At 37.9% G+C, this 17708-nt stretch overlaps 1 protein-coding gene across 1 annotated transcript in view; it reads right to left on the reverse strand.

Annotated features, from left to right (window-relative positions):
* PDE11A (phosphodiesterase 11A) overlaps window positions 1-17708 on the reverse strand; it is a 113010-nt gene that overhangs the window by 82008 nt on the left and 13294 nt on the right. The gene's annotated exons all lie outside the window — the stretch shown is intronic.

Consider the following 17708-nt stretch of genomic DNA (forward strand, 5'->3'; position numbering starts at 1 on the left):
CATTTTCTCTTTTTTTCTATATGCTAATCTTTGTCTACCAGGATGTCCTAATCTCACACTTTACTGTTCAATCCATGGACAAGAATGAGCCAATTGAATAGGAAAGGAGATGATCATCGCTGCACAGAACTTTTAATCCTAACCATTAATTTCAATAATATTAAGCAAGAAAAATAGAGCATCTTTTGTTAAAACCTTAAGTCAAAATTTTAGCGAAAGTGATCTAAACTTGTTCTTTAATTTTCTATCTTTACTTCACTGCAAAAATAGGAAAAAGAAGACATATAGCAAAAAAAGATTGTCCAAACAGTAAAATGTGCACCTTATGAAAATAAACAATGGTTCAATCTGCACTATTGAAAACATACCAGTTCTAGAATGCAATTGCGCTTTTATATGAAAAAGAATGCACTCACTTCTGTCTTTAATTTTCAGTTAAAAAAACCCCAAACAAACTTGAATCCTGTTTGAGTTCAATTGTTTTGCTGAGAACCTTCACCTGACATCAGGAGTTGTCTATCCCCTTTCAGCTTAACTTAAGCCTTGAAAGAATAAACTTTGCCAGACCAGTTAGAACTAAGTCAGGCGTATTCCTGAACTAAAAGCACCTTTTTTTTCCCCCCCTGGAATTCTCTCCAAAACCAACACCTTGTTATAAGCGCTATTTTGGTACTTGATTTCTTCATTAGTCCCTCCATTAACTCTGCAACCAGTGAGGTCAACTGTTTCCAGTTTCAGCTCATGAAATTTTAAAAATAAAATCAAGTAACAATTTGGACATATCCTGTATTCCTTAGACCCTATAAGTACACATTCTAAAACAAAGATTTACAGAAAGCAGCTGTAATACACCTTTTTTTTTCTGTCTGGGGGGATGAGGGGAATGTTACTTTATTCAGTTGACATTGTGATAATTTAACTCAGATAGTAAGTTAGTGTCTTACAAAACAGTCTTTTGAGCATGAGTGACCAACAAAGCACTGGAGAAGCACTGCATTCCATATTACTGCACCTCTGAAGTTTAAGACTGGGTGGGCTTCAGCAACCTGACTTGAAAGATTTATTTTCTGTGCTGCAGATTTCAAGGGGCTGATGAAAGTGTGTGGGCTGGTTTGGATGCGAGCCATGCTTTTTCCACACATCATTGTGTCTCCTGCAGTAATGACTCACACCTGCACATGCTGCTATCCGATTTCTAGGCAGTTATTTATAAACTGGAACAACAGTGCCAAATTCTGGTGGTATAATTATACCCATCATTATTTACCTAAAGCACCTGTCTGTGAAGCACAGACAATTTGGGGACACTGAATTCACTCTGCTTTGAGGAGCCATGAAAACTGGATGCAGCTTCTCCCAGATAAAACCCACACTGCAATTTTGTCCTGAAGGTTTCTATCGATCTGATGTGTTAACATACTACTTTTCACATGGCTGCAAAATAAACACAATCTTAGGCTTCTGAGGTCCTCCACACACAGAAAAAACATTCTATCTTCTCTCACAGCAGGTATGGGAATTATTTGCCATATGGTCTGCTTATATATGTTGCAGGTCACTGCAGACAAAAAAAAATATTTTCTTCATTCAAAAATACTGTTATCCCAAGCTTACCATCTTGCCTGCAGTGTCTCATTCACTGGTCCCAAGGAAGTGGGAATCCAAGGATTCAAACCTTCCAATTACAGCCTTAGCTTTTACATGCTCTTCCTCAGTGCACAGTCTTTTTCTAGCTATGATTGCAGAAACATCAGCATTTGGTAGCAATTACATATCTCTTTCTCCTTCCTCTGCAACTGGCCATGAAGTGTTTTTACTATAGCTTCAAATTAGGCCATTTATCTTCCTTTTTTTCTTTGGGGTAACTTGGTGAAGGGCACAGTTAAAAAACAAGTAGAACAATTACCTAAATGACCTTTCAGTGAAAACAGCATTATGAACCATACAATGGGTTGCATCCTCAGAGATAAAACAGTGATCTGCTGCACTGTAAATTTTCAAAGATATTAATATTACATCTAGTAGGCACTTAATGGTGAAAATCATAGTGTTTTGAAACTCGGATTGAAGTGGTTGTGTATCTAAACAAAGCTCTGTTTAAAAGAAAGGGGAAAAAAACCCACACAAAAACTCCCCCTAAACAACCCTAAGCCTTTATATAGAAAATCAAGTATATAAGCAAGCCTCTTACAGTTACTTATATAGGCATACCTGTCACTTCCAGCAACACAAGGTTCTTCCAGACATTTACTTATGTATACTTCTCACTGTGTGCCTCAGAAGAAAAACCGTAAGGTATCAATATTAATATAGCTGTTGAACTGCACACTGGAGAGCATTTGATTTCAGGTAGCTGAGTTGTGTTCAGAAACAGATATACTGCTGTCTTCCTTGGTGCAATTTTACTGATATTAAGGGCTTGTTTCTGCCTACATTATTAACAGTTCAATATAGGGCCAAATTATTTTAAACTTTTACAGAGTACACAGCAAAACAAGCCTTTGCTTCCAGCTGCAGCCTTTATGCAGTATGACAGTCAGTTCAGTTTGATTCTGTAGTAGCAGGGGGTAAAATACTTCACAAACTTAGTATGGCTATCTGGTCTTCAAGCTACAGAAATAGTAAGAAAACAGGCTGTCCTTTCATCACATAGGCTATCCTCCCCTCACAGATATTTTATTCAAGTGCAAGAATAGAGCAGTATTCTTTGACTTGATTAGGATTTGAGTAGGTTTGTTCTTTTTTTGTCTCCATAATTTTGGACTGCAAAAGTTGCCATTAGTCAAGCAATACTAACTAAGGCAAGGCTGAATGATCAGGGAAGTGCCCAGGGTCATACACCCTTGTTTCTTACAGCTGAGTACAACAGAAAAATTCAAATTCAGCTCACTGCACATCTGTCCACGTTTGCTCTCCTTCTGCTATTATTCCTTTTCCATGAGTTTAAATATTTTCACAATTTTGTCTTACCTGCTTAGGAAACTACCATTCTTAACTTAGATTATCTTTTGATATGCATTAGTCTTGTTGCAGTCCTTACACTCACTCATTTGTCCATCTTTTCTACCTTATTTTTAGATTATTCTCTTCTCAAAATTATTATTTCCTACTTTGTCTCAACGTATGGAACAACTGATTTTAATTTACCTATTGTGTCTTTTAAAAAAAAGTCCTTCATACTTTGTTTCAGTTTATTTGATGTGATTTTTTTATTACTAAGAAATTCACTACTTCCCTATGGAAAGTATTTTCTTTATTCACGGAACTGGAACAGCCCAAGAAAGAATAGGTCCATTCTGCAGGCTTGCCTGTCAATTGTCCTGAAATACTATATAATGGTCATGTAAACAGGATTTATGATTGCTGCTTTTTCGTGACAAAATTTTTACCAGTACCTATGTGACAGTGAATTTTATTATGTTTTTCAGAAACTGAACTCAAAGCATAAATTGATTTCACTGAAAAAGAGCAATAGATGGTGCCAGTACTATCAAATCCAAAGAATCAAAGAGCTCCATATACAAATTGCCTGAGGCACTTTATAAATAAAGGGCTTGCTCCTCTGTGCAAAGAGTTTATTGATTCTGAAAACAGTTAATTTTTAATTCATAACTGTAAATCTGATTTCATATGCTGGGGAAAAACACCAAGAACAAAACAAAAAAATCCACCAAACCCAAACAAACAGAAAACATTGAGGAAAAACAAAACAAAAAAAAACCCTACACACACTTTTTCAGGCTCCTGTTTCTCACAGCTGCTGGTCTAACATGGAAACAATTAGCCTTTTTTTGCACTGGTATTGTCTTCCCATTTCTCCATTTTTATCCCTGTGCAGATTCATGGAAAGCCAGAGACTGCATCCATACTTATAGGAGAAAGGAGGTTCGAGAGCATAGGAGTGTTTCTGACTTTATCTGCTTTCATCCACGTGTCTAACAGGCAATCTCTGCACCAGCAGCAGTCTCACAGCCTCACTGGTGGTGGAGCAATGACAGCTGTCCAGGGCAGCACACAGCACCCCACACAGAGCATATTCCTGCTGGCCTGCAACATGAGCTGCAAACAAATCCAGCCTAAAAGCCTATGTGGGGATGCCTTTAAACCACCTCTACAACCTTGTCCTCCACAAGTCTGGTGTGTTGTATAACTCTCAGCTGCATGATACCTTGAACATAATTTTAATATTAGCTATTACGGCTTTATTAGCAATGTGATAGAGGGATACCTATATAGAGGCAAACCTATTCCTTTCACTAATTAAAAAATTAGGAGAAAAACAAAGCAAGAAAACACTGAGGATGGTTTTTATAGAAAGAAATCTATATCAGGATCTTTCTACTTTGTTGTAATCACTAACATGCAACTGCATTGATGCAAACCTGACAAACAAAGGCATGTCTTTATCATTCCGTCCATGGAAAGACTAGATTGAACTTTTGGCCTAATGCTTCCACCCACCTGAACTAGCCTGACAAGCAACCCTAGTCTAATTCTTAGAGGTAAAGAGTTTTCCACTTCTACAGTTTCTCTACTATGACTACTATTGTGTGATTTTTCTTCTTCCCTTGACGTTCCTTTTTACAGCAGAATTTCAGATAAAAAAATTATAAAGCACAAAAATTGAATTCCCTCTAATTGTCCAAAAGATCTAGAAAACCCTACTAAAAGGTCAGTAGATACGTATTTACAACAACCCAAATGTCATTTCTGTAGTACTTCCTACCGTCTCTTTGGAAAAGCTGCCTCCGGCCCAATGCCTGTCCAGCACCTACTCTGCTGGAGCCTTGGGCCCTTGAGTTGGGCTTTTAAGTAAAAAAAAAAAAAAAAAAAAAAAGAATTAAAAATTAATTATGGACACATGAAATAAGGGCACACTTTTAAATAAGATAAACCTATGATGTACCTAAAAATTCGAGGATTCATTGACTCCACAATTGTATTTAAAATTTTCTCATTAATTTACCACTCCCGCTATTTTATTCAGAGATTGTAAATAATTACCTAAGGCATTCAATGTATCAGATATTATTTCCTAAAGAGAAACCATAACACATAGTAGAATTTAGTGTAGAACTGTTCAAAAGCAGCCCATGCTAATGATGCTGCAAAACATACACAATATCTTTACTAACAGGTTTGGCTTGGAACTTGTGTACCGTGGCCACCTGAAAAGAAACTGTGTTGCCCTGAAATAAAGCCTTGCCCCCCATGCCTCCCACACCAGACCCTAATCTCAGAGCTGCCGCAGCTCAACACCAAGGCTCAAATCCTGCATTCCGTGTGAATTGGTGGGGAATTTTATCCAGTCTGTTTTACCTGGAGCACTCTCTGGTATCCAAAAGCCAGCTAAGAACCCCACATAGAAATAGTGATTACACTTAAGCACAGTGTTAAAATCAGGATCTCCTTGTATTAGTCCTCTACAAGAGATGAGATGGTGGTTAATAACAATAGTTCAGAGAGCTAAAACCAACACAAATAAACTGGCAACTCTACACAAGAAACAAATGGCATAATTTCCACTTTTTGACTATTTAATCTTTCTCTCTTGCACATAATTTCCTGTCACCTCTCCAGTTCAACCTAGGGCATTTTTATCCTAACCTTATTTCTTAGAAGACTGAAGTTATTGGCAACCTGACCTCTTTTAAGAGATGTGTGAAAGCAACCATTATCTTACTAAATTCATGAGACTTTGCCCATTATTTCAAGACAATTTTTCAACAATTAAAGTTACCCTCTATACAAAGTTCGATTTATATTTAGGTTCATTTGTTGGTTTTGGGCTTTTATTCCCCCTTCTCTTTCTTCTTTTTTTCTCCACATTACATTCTTTCTCCTATCATATTTAAGGGTATACAACCAGACCCTGAGTTATGCCATTACTAAGACTGGCAAGCAGAAGACAACATATCGTGTTGTCTACATGCACCACAAATGTGGTGTGTGCTCTACTACTGCAATCAAATCCAGAATTGTTTCTCTCTGCATCTGGTGGATCTTTTCTCTCTTTTAGTTTCTGCTTATTTTTAAAGATAAGCAGCCCTTCTGCTGATCTGTCTCACAAATTGCTCTGCTTTGTCTTGGCAAAGAATAATCACTACTTCCATATTTACCACATACTCTCATTTTTCCTTTTTACTTAAATTTTTATTAGATATTTTGCCTACAGTTTTGTTGGTTTGTGTTTGGTGTTTTTTTGTTTATTTGTTTTATGCTGTATCTTTATTTTTTATTGCCATCTTTAGGTTGTTGCACAAGAAGGATGAGTAAGACAGCAAGCGAGCACAATGTGCCTTTGTATTGAAAAAAAAGCTAAAAATAAAAGAATATTACAAGAATATAAACAAAATTCAAAAGAGAGAAAAGATAGCAAAACTAGGGGAAATTATAAACAATACTAGAACAAAATGGTGAAAAGGCTTCATAAATAAGAAAAGTTTGAAAAGAATGAATTTACTGCATTGTATGTCACATAGACCAAGTAAACTTAGTTGTTTCTATCAGAAAATAACTTAGGGGTGACATAGGATATTCTATACCCTTGTATTTGCTTATAGTAATTTCTGAAAGTGGAGCTGTATGATGCTGTATGACAAACCATGCAACACTGATAACCTCCAGTAGCAGCTTTCATCAATATAGAATGTAATAGTGCTTCGAACATGCAGAAGCACTATTACATGCACTTTGGCCACAACAACCCCCTGCAGAGCTACAGGCTGGGCACAGAGTGGCTTGAGAGCAGCCAGGCAGAAAGGGACCTTGGAGTACTAATTGACAGGAAGCTCAACATGAGCCAACAGTGTGCCCAGGTGGCCAAGAAGGCCAATGGGATCCTGGCCTGTATCAAAAATAGCATGGCCAGCAGGACCAGGGAAGTGATCCTTCCCCTGTACTCTGCATTGGTGAGGCCACACCTTGAGTATTGTGTTCAGTTCTGGGCCCCTCAGTTCAGAAAGGATATTGAGGCGCTGGAGCGAGTCCAGAGAAGAGCAACAAGGCTGGTGAAGGGACTGGAGCACAAGCCCTATGGGGAGAGGCTGAGGGAGCTGGGGTTGTTTAGCCTGGAGGAGGCTCAGAGGTGACCTCATCACTGTCTATAACTACCTGAAGGGAAGTTCTAGCCAGGTGGGGGCTGGTCTCTTCTCCCAGGCACTCAGCAATAGGACAAACTCTGCCAGGGGAAATTTAAGTTGGATATCAGAAAAAAATTCTTTACAGAGAGAGTAATCAGGCATTGGAACGGGCTGCCCAGAGAGGTGGTGGATTCACCATCCCTAGAGATTTTTAAACGCAGATTGGACATGGCGCTGAGTGCCATGATCTAGTAAAGGGACTAGAGTTGGACCAAGGGTTGGACTTGATGATCTTGGAGGTCATTTCCAACCCAATCGATTCTATGATTCTAAGTTCTTATAAACCCAGATTTTTGTGGGGTGACATTTTTTTACCACCACCACCACCACCACATTCAGTGTCTAACTGAGAAGTTCTACTAAACAGCAAATCTATTGAGACTCCTACCCTTTTCACAAATGCATCCATCTGCACAAGGTGTAAGGAGAGAACAGACACCAGCAAAAGAATAGCAATGGGATAAGGAAAAGGGACCATGCTGAAGGAAGAAAACACTGGGGTACACTGTTGGTTGCAAATACAAGCTGTTGAAGAGGGAGAAGAAAAATGAGAGAGATGCAGAATGAGCCATAAACTAGCAGACAAAATGATAAAGTTCTGAACGTGCAATTAAAAAAAAAATAAACCACATTAACAGTGTTTGGCTTCTCACACTATCAGTACCCAACCTGTGTGTATCGCAGCTTACAGCCAAGTAGCAAGGCTTCCTTACCAGAACTTTAGTTTGCGAGAGCTTGACAAAGAAAATATTTTCAAAAACAGTTTAAAAAATTATTTTGAATACATTAAAAGAAGAGGCAAAATTCAAAGGAATTTCTCCTTGAGAAAAAAAATCAGCATGGAAACTTTCACCTTAAACATCTAAAATGTGGTCATTGGAAAAAAAGTCCTGTTGGAAAATATTCAGCCACTTTCAGCATCTAACAAAAGAAAAGGTTGCTCAATTTTTAATAATGGATGACACTGCTAGACTGAAGTACCAATATATGCAGACACATTAGATAACTTTATGGATGAACAAGGAGGCAGCTACTGAGTGCAAGTTATGTCTTGGATCGGGTAGACAAAAGATTGTTTTTGAGTGAAGATGCCTGAAGTACACCTGAATTCTTGCTTTTGGTGTCTCCCATTTGGGGATCTGATAATTTCCTCATCTTGTCATCTTCAAAAAAAAATTGAAAAGTGAGGCAAATAAGGTCTGTGGTTATGCAACAAAGCCACAGGAAAAGAAACAGCAAAATGTTTCTCATAAGGGAAACGTGACCCTAATGAGGGGAAGGCTCTGAATGCAGCTGTGAACATGACTTTGGTTCTGGCAATTAAAGTTCGAGTACTTCAGTCTACATCAAGTGACGTCTCACTAACTCACACTTGATAAGGTGAACAATATCAAAATCACCCTCATATGATAAGTCAATTGCAGACAAACTACAGAGCACTAAAATCTTGATATATCTTGCTATGTAAACACATAGTTTTCGAGAACTGACTTGGTTTCTTCAGCATTTAGGGCAGACAGGAGAGGCCCCTCATAGGCAGGTGTTGGAATCACACTTGCAAGTAAGTGAAGTTTGGGTTCATTAAGATTTTGAGGTAATGCAAAAGGGATACGAAACTTCAAGCGCCAGGCTGGCGCCGTAGTGCCTTGCCTCCACTTGATGGCAGTGTGAACAGGCGGCCTCACTTGCACAAGGGCACAGCGCCGAGCGGGATCGAGCCGCGCCCCGAGGGGGAAGGCGCTGGTAGGACACGAGGGCTGCAAACACTGGGAGCCTTCCTAGCCTAGAGCTGGGCTGCACTCATGTGGAGTTCATGGCTATCCCAAAGCACGGAAGCAGCATGAGGATTGCTAACTTGATTTATATTTAATTAACACTTGCAAAACATGCTGCCATCTTTCAGTGCTAAAAATGCACAAAAAATAGCAGAAACATTAAACTATAGGACAGTCACCATTTATCCTTGGGATGCACTACTCTTAGCTAAGTTTGTAGTGTTATCACAACCAAGTAGGAATGCAAGCCACTAGAGGGGGTGAGACCCTTTCCTGGTGGCACCGGAGCGAGAGCCTCAAACGCAGGAATGCAGGATGTTTTCTCCATCGCTTGTGGCTGTGCCCTCAGCCTGGGTCTGCCACAGCTTTTCACTTCCCCAGCCCTATCCTTTCCTGCCTCCATTTCCCCTCTCTCTACTGCAAATACCTGTCTTAAAGACAAGAGTTTCTGTATCCTTATAGTGCTTCCAAAGTGCTGTTTAACAAATCAGCCTACTCCCTGCGGGAGGGCAGTTATGTGACAAATCAAAGTGATAACGTGGCAGAATGCAGCTCTGGTTAATGCAACAGTACCAATCTCAAGATCACAAATCTGAATATTAATTCAGTAGCCCCACTGCCAGACTAACAGAAAAATAACAAGCATTAGGCATGGCAGCAGATGCAGCAGTAGACCTCTGTCCTCCAAGATCAACTTGCAAAACTAAGGTATTGAGAGAAAATTCAAAATTATTCCATTACAGAAGGAAAACCAATATAGTTCTGGTGCTATAAGTCTGCCATTGCAAAAGAAGCATCCAGATACACACTGTTCTGGTTGTTGTTCCTGATACTCACTTTCACAATCATATCGACATAAAATCCCATTTTCTGATTGATTTTACATCAGAAGTACAGCAACAATCCCAGAAGAGCAGGTTTCATTTAAAACAGTATCTCCTAGATATTTTTAACAGTTTGATATTTCCTACTTCCACATCATACTTTACTACAAGCATCTAACATTTCCTTTTTTTATATAAGCAAAAATAGATCTTAGTATCTGACTTGCCATATCTCTTCTAATAAAATTCACAAAACTGACAGCAGAAGCAAAACAGGCGGCCATGCAAACTACAATAAATTAAATTAGAATAAATTCAGATTATGTTATGGGTTTGGCCAGGTGGGCCTAAATTTAGGTTTTAAAGTTCAGACTAGGCATCACAAAATATTAGTCTGTTTTAATACAGGAAACCTTTTTTTAGAACAAAAAAGAAAAAAAACCCACCAAGGTGTGTTTTTATCCATTCTACCACATGGACAGCAAGTTGCCAGCTAATCAATACTAATGTTAAATTCACGTCAAGTTTAGTTCAAAGACTGCAGCCTTAATAGCTATCAGTGTAAATATTTTTTTGGTTCTCTAAAAATTTATGTGGATAACTATTCTAAGTAACAGGGTTCCACAGAGACCTAATTAAGGGTCCTACTCACAGCTTTCACAAAACAGTTACATTAAGTATTCTTCCTGGTGCCCCTGCCTGTATCACTGTGTTGCTCACAGGGAATAATTTTCTAAACTCCGTTTGATAACCTTGTTAGGAGTCACCTGAAGTGCACTGCATGATCTCCTGCCTGAAACTTCTGGCCACCATTCACTATTATGAACAATGTGGCTCAGTTATCTCTTACAGCTCCAATAACATTTCAACTGTAAAAATCGTAACACTGTTTGTTTTAACCACAGTTCAGTGATTGGCAGCTATGCAAGAGATGTGAAATCACTATTATTACTTAGTTAAACTGCTTTAGCGTTCCTAATTTTAGTCAGTTCTACTCTGGAACATGTTATCTGCTTGCACAGTAACTGTTAATCTTGCTGACTAACTTTGACTGGTAACCTGCTTTCCATGCTTTGTTGTAAATTGTGAGGGTGAGGGTTTTTTATTAAAAATACAACATCCACAGTGATTCAGGGAGCTCTGGAATCTTTCATAAAAACAGAAATAGTTTTTGCTAAAATTAACAATCAGCAAAGTAGACTAGTGCAGTTAAATGAGGAACAAAACTTTTTGTTTTCATAGTAATGCAGATGACAACAAGCAATGAAGACCTACTCAGGCTTTCAAAACCAGTTCTGGGCATAACCAAAAGGTAGTTTTAAAACCCTAAGAAAGGTGCAGTTGGTTTTTCAGACTCGAATGTATTAAAAAATTGGTTCAAATGCCTTCTATGGAAAGGACCAACTGTTAGAGCAGCGTGGAGGCACTGCCCCGGGGAGCAAGCACTGCTCCTGCCAAAGCAGACAGAAGATTGCAGAAAAAACTCTTGCACCAGATGGGAACTGCTGAAGAATTTTAGGACAAAACAATTGGGGTGAAAATGAATAGGGAATGACTTTTCACTATGTTCACTAAAAGCAAAACAAGGGGGAATAACATGAAATTAATTGAAGTCACATGGCAGTTCTTCACACAATGTGCAGGATGTTGTGAAAGCTGTAAGCTTATTTTGCTTCAAGAAATGCTTGAATAATTCTTAAGTAGAAAACCCCTGAGGCAGTATTAAATACAAAGATACCATGTCTGCACCTGAGATGCAAATAACAGCAAATTGGTGGACTATATAAGAGAAATATTTGCTTGCCTCATCCCAGGATTTGCCTTCAGCTGGTAACAGAGAAAGGTCCTATGAAAGATGAGGACAAGAGTTTTATTCATTTGTGGCCACAGATTTAAACAGCCATTTCCCAGATACAGGGAAAACACATTCCTGTATACTCCTGGCAGGCTTTACAGCTACACTGCTGCTTACATACTCCAGCTGCTGAGACACAGGTTGACAGTTGCAAAGACAACACAGAAGGGGGCTGAATTCCTCCTAATGTACAATCAGGAGTTTGGCAATTATAGATCAACTACACTTTTACAAACCAATTAAGGACAGCAGGGAGGAAAAATTACCATGGGGATAAGACACACTGTAGGTAAAGCTGGGACAGAGTGAGAAATACTATATATGTAAAACTGGGACAATTAAAACAGCTGAAACTGATATTTGTGAAATTGTTTTGGTGTTTTCTAACCAGATCTTTCAAATAAGGGATATTATATGCAAAGAAAGCATTCAGCAAGGATTCAAAATCTCAGGCTAAGCTCAAAAAGAAGGAAAATAATTTCCTTACTATAAAATAAGACATAAAAGTGAAAGTCTGAAAGCACCAATGGAACTACCTAATGCCATTTGTAGAATTATGCTTCAGAAGAGAAATCATTGCAAACTGATTTTCTCAAGGGAATACAGTGAAGCAGTGCTAGAACAAGAATGCTGTTTTAATGACAGTTTCTTATTAAGCCTGTATTAATACATGAAAAGTCAGAGGTTGACTCAATTTTTAGCAAAATTATTTGCTAAGCAGTTTTCCATATCTCATCACATAACCTGTAGCTACAGATAGGTTCTGCATCCCCATTTCAGGGGAAAATACTTTTGATGGCAGAAACTGCTGTATGAACATTTCATTCTGCTTCAGGAAAGATAAGCAATTCACAGGGGACGCAAAATGCTATTTTCTGAAAGTATATCAGCCCTTGAAGTTATTAGAAAGAACAGCTAGGGAGAACTGCATAGACTGACAGAAGTTCAGAAAACACTTCACTAGGGACAAAGTTCCCCCATCCAGCCCACCGGGCTCATCTCCAGGAACTGTCAGAAATAAAGGTTTTGCCAGCTGTTGACCACAAAAGGTTTCCTCTTACATGCTTCCATAATAAGGCCCCAGTGCAGATTTCACTTCAAGCAAACAAGATTTTTCTAATAAGCCATTTGGTCAAAGTAATTTACTTGGTTTAAGGGAGTTTTGCCAAGAAAAGAAAGACAGCTGAAGGTAAAAACTTTATTCCTTAGGTAATGTAAGAACAGCATTTTCTCCAGGAAAAACCAAAACAAACAAAACAACAAACTCCAGGTTTTCTAGTCAATTCCTTATACAGACAGTACCTAAGAGTTATACTGTGACACAAATACACATCCACAGCTCTCAGGCTGGCAGATCTTCCTGCTGACAGATGATTCAAACAAAATTCTAATCCTTCTTAGCCCTTTTATTACTGTTGCTTTGGCATTCAAAGCACTTAAGTGAAAATTCTATTAACATAGTTTTAATTTTAAAAAGTAATATTAACAACACTGTTTCTAGTTACTCAGGTGCCTGAAAATTACCGTCAGAACTGCAGAATTCTTGGCTTCCAGACTTCCTGTTGAAAAATTTATTCTGCTTCTCACTGAATAACATAGTATGGCTGCACAAAGGCTTCCATGATCATGGCATTTTGTTGCATTGCCAGTCTTCCTGTGAAGTTTGTTCTAGTGTTTGACCAGTAGAGATCTGGGCTCCTTTCTCCAGGCCTGCTGCAATGTCTTCTGAATACTAATGAAAGGGAAAAACAGACCACAAGCTTCAAGGGTGCTTCCAGAATTTGCAGGAAGACCCAGGGTTCTAGACCTGAGTTACTGCTCAATGCTTCATCATTCATGTCTCCAATGGATCATTTATCCCCATAACTCCTCCGGGATTTTGTTAAACAGGGATGTAATTAATAAAAATAAGTTTTGATAATGTGACTGAACTAAGTATGAAGGAAAGCAGCACAGTCTACTGTGCTCAGACTATGAGAACTTATTTACAGCCAGTGGAAGCAACAGAAGCCAAAGCTCATCCTTAACCAATCTCTCTACAGTGCTCTGACCCAGATGAATGAATTTAAACTTTATAAAGTAGACTTAGGGATCTACATTTCATTAAATGCTCCTATGGTAGAAATGAACAGAGATCTTTAAAAGCCCATGAAGGAAGCTGAGATCCTTCAGTTTAGTTTATTGAGCTACATTTACAGACAAGAGCTCTTATTTGTTCAAGTCTCTCCATATTAATTAGGAAGATACAAGCACAGAAAATATGGGAAGAACCAGCAGGTTCAGATTCTTGCTGGCAATTGCTGGAATCTCTTCCTGATACCAAATCTGACAGTGTTTGTTTTATGATAGCATCTAGAGGCATCAAACAGGTATCAAGAACTTAGTGTAATATGCACCATAAACACAAACACACAGCAACAAAGTAGCCTCAGAATCTAGGAAAACACACATTTACATTTGCAAAAAATAAATAGTTCATTGAAATGTCACTGTAAAACATCTTAGACATGTTTCCATGTCTTGGAAATAAACATGTCCGAATCAAATACTAACTACCAGTCTGAAAAGAGACGTATTGATACACATCAGTTTTTCTTAAGTTTTAAGTACATTGAAGGTTCTGCAATTAAAAAAAAAATCTACACTTGCAGCTTAACTTGAAAGCACAACTGAATGTAAGATTGAAAGAAGTCTATGCAAATTTATGCCACGGCAGTCATTTCGTGTTATTGGTTGCAAACTGGTAATATGAAGCTTCTTTGATAAAGCAAATATTCCAGAGAAAAATTGTTTTAAACTTTCCAAGCAAGAACAGTTCAGTTACTGCGATTTAATTTAGATTTCTTTAGCAAGTACTTTTTGAGAACTGTGCCTAATAGACCTATAGAGGTTTCCCAGATAGTTGTAGTGCTTCAGCACCTTCATCCTTCAAATGTCTTTGTTATTTTCTATCTTCATTCAGCAAATTTGTCACTTGCATTGGGATGTAAATTACATATTGGCAACATGATACCTTTGAGGATTACGCCAATTTTAAATAATAGCTTTTGGAGTCTCACTGCCATGCCAGAGAACCAAGGTAGGTATTAGCAGGAGGTCGTGACATACTGCAATATATGAAACACAAAAAAAAAATTTTATCCTATTTGTTTCTCATGTTCCTTTCCGGTAAATTATTTTCAGGAGACGTTTTTTGGTTTTTGTTTCTTTGGGGTTTTTTTTGTTTTGGTTTGTTTTTTTTTGTTTTGTTTTGTTTTTTGATTTTTAATTCCACATATTCACAGATCTGGGGTCATCATTTCATAACAGCCAGAGATGCTTGCCTGTTCTGGATCACTTCCTTTCCTTGTACTTTTATTTACAGTTGATTACTTCCCTAAGATAAAGAACTGGTCCTTACTGCCAGCATGACTTGTAGCTCATCACGCAAAAACTCACAGAAAAGGAGTTAGCAGGTATTGTAAAGTCCTTGAAAATCTGCATAGCAAAATCTATGGTACACGGGGTACAGGATATATTTAAGCTTTAACTAATATGGACCAAGAATAGCATATCAAATTGGCCAATTTAGAATCACAAGGCTTCTATTAGAAATATAAAAAATTCAGATGTTGGAGCATGAGAACACTGCTGTCTTCAAGCCCCCATAAACCAAATATACATCAGATGAATCCTGGAATATAGATAGATAGATAGATAGATAGATAGATAGATAGATAGATAGATAGATAGATGCATATATATATATTTCTTAATAAACCTATCCACAGAGCACAGCCAACCAAAACAAGTTCTTCTCACTCCCAGGAGAGATCTCACTGCATTTAAACTACTGGTTTTCAGTGAAACAAGCAGGGTTTAATAATCCAAGACAGCTGCACTGGGAAGTCTGCCCTCAGTTAATTCACTTTCAGACCAGGAGGATGTCAGAGGCTGAGAGAACCAGCATGCCAATTTAAGTGACCACCAAGTACTGCTGTTCATTAAGCCTCTCTAATGGAGGATTAGATTTGTTTTGGCACTGTATTTCAGAAGCCTCTGAGGGCATACAATAATCTAAACCACAGACTGTCAAACTCTGGTTCAGCTGAGTTTCTCTCCAGTCCTGGAACAAGTATGACTCAACAAACAGCACGTATGCTTAAATGAGTTTTCAGCACGGTACTGGAAAGGCATGTAGGGTGGACGTTTCTTTTCAAGGGTTTGGGGTTTTATCTTTCTACTCTGTGTCGGTGCTCTTCATGAACTGGTCTCTTCATTTGCAAAATACACGTACAAGTGTATCACCTGCCTATTTTTTCCAAGAGTTACCAATTACACAACATCATGTAATAGTGATGGCTGTAAGTAAGGTATTCTAACTATTGTTTGCACCTACTAGAAATCTCCAAAATCAGTCTGTTCAACTGAGCCAGTGATGTTGGGGTGACAACACACACTGGGACACTGAACATCTTTCCCTCATGCCTGTGGCTGTCATCTAATTCTGCACTTAAAGCACAAATTGGCTGAAACAATCCCTAGAGGAGAAAAGAAACTTGGTAGTATGAAGTAATCATTAAATGTGGAAAGTCTTCTTATGTTTGTTATTAGTGCTGTACTTTTAACACTGTGTTCAGAGATGTAAAGAAAACCCTGAGAATTTGACATGAAAAACAAAACTAGAAAAACTTTGAAATATAATATTCCATTTTAGATACTGCAGAATATAAACTTGGTTACAGCTTGGGAACATTAAAAAACTCCTTAAATCTTAAATATTTTATTTGCTATTAACTTCCTGAAAATAACTAAGAGTACATAAAAATGATGCTAGCATCTACTTAGTTCTAATTGAAAACAATTTTTTCCCCAGTGAGTCAAGACAGCAGTGCCCTCAAGAGACATTTCATTGTACAATATAGACTTGTTTTTTGGTAAAAATCCCCAACACATTATTTTAATTGATTCACACAAGAGAGGAGAGACACTTGCAAATGAGAGACAGACTTAAATTATAGTGACACTTCTCTGAGAGGGCTTGGAGGGGAGGAAGAAGCCCAGTAATCTGGATTTTCATTTGCTAAGGATTCTGAAGTTGCTGATTGTCAGAAACTGTAATATCAACTTAAAGCTAAGCGTACGTCTGTTACCAGCTACTCATCAGGCTTTTCTGAACGAACCACTTCAACACCCAGGCAGCTCTTCTCTTACTTTGAAAAGGGTTTCCCAGTTTTTATTTGCCCCCTTTCCTCACAACTACTTTAGCTGATGTTATGATAAAAAACCTGTTTGTTAATCCTGCAAAACAGTTCTCCTGAAAGTATGTGCTCTCTTGCTTCCCAGAGGCATACCATGCTTTCTAAGGTTATCAAGCGAGTGAAGAAACTTTGAAGTACACGTTTGGAAGTAACAGCACATGGATTGCCAGTCCTTGTTAAATCCAAGATCTGTTACAGGGCACAATGATGGTTATATTCTCATTTGCTTTTCCATAAGAGCTACAGGTCAGAACCCACTCAATATATTCTTGAAGAGTTCTAACATACAGGTTTATAACAGTTCTATAAATGACTAGTAAAAACAATACAAAGATGACAACATACAGACAATTTGCTGATTGTAGATAATAGTTGGTTGTCATTGAGTTAATGTCACAGCCTCAGTATTGGCATCCAATATTAATTTATTAGAATAATTATGTAATGCACAGTTCACAAGTGTTTTTTCCCCATTTGAATGTATGATAAATGTAGTATCCATGATAAATGTTGCATTTTAAATGAAATTCCCTTTACAAGAACAGCACTAATAAAAAAAAGTGCAGAAAAAGCCTATTAGGGAAAGTTTAATTTGGATTTGGCTACCCATCAAGGCATACACTTCCAGATTTTATCATATGCTAATAAATCAATATTCAACATCCAAGATTTTCAAGAATCAAAAGTAATTCCAAGGCAAGCTAATGGTTACACAATTTCAGATAACCTCTAAAGAATTTAAGTACTACCAGATAACTTCAGATGTTTGGAAAAGTAGCATCTGAAAATTGTGAGTTAAAGTTATTTAATTCAAACTAAATCACTACATTTAATCAGTTACATGGACACCTTGAAGAAATAGGAATCAAGAG

Source organism: Pithys albifrons, chromosome 8, assembly GCF_047495875.1.
Source record: "Pithys albifrons albifrons isolate INPA30051 chromosome 8, PitAlb_v1, whole genome shotgun sequence".
Classification (NCBI taxonomy): domain Eukaryota; kingdom Metazoa; phylum Chordata; class Aves; order Passeriformes; family Thamnophilidae; genus Pithys; species Pithys albifrons.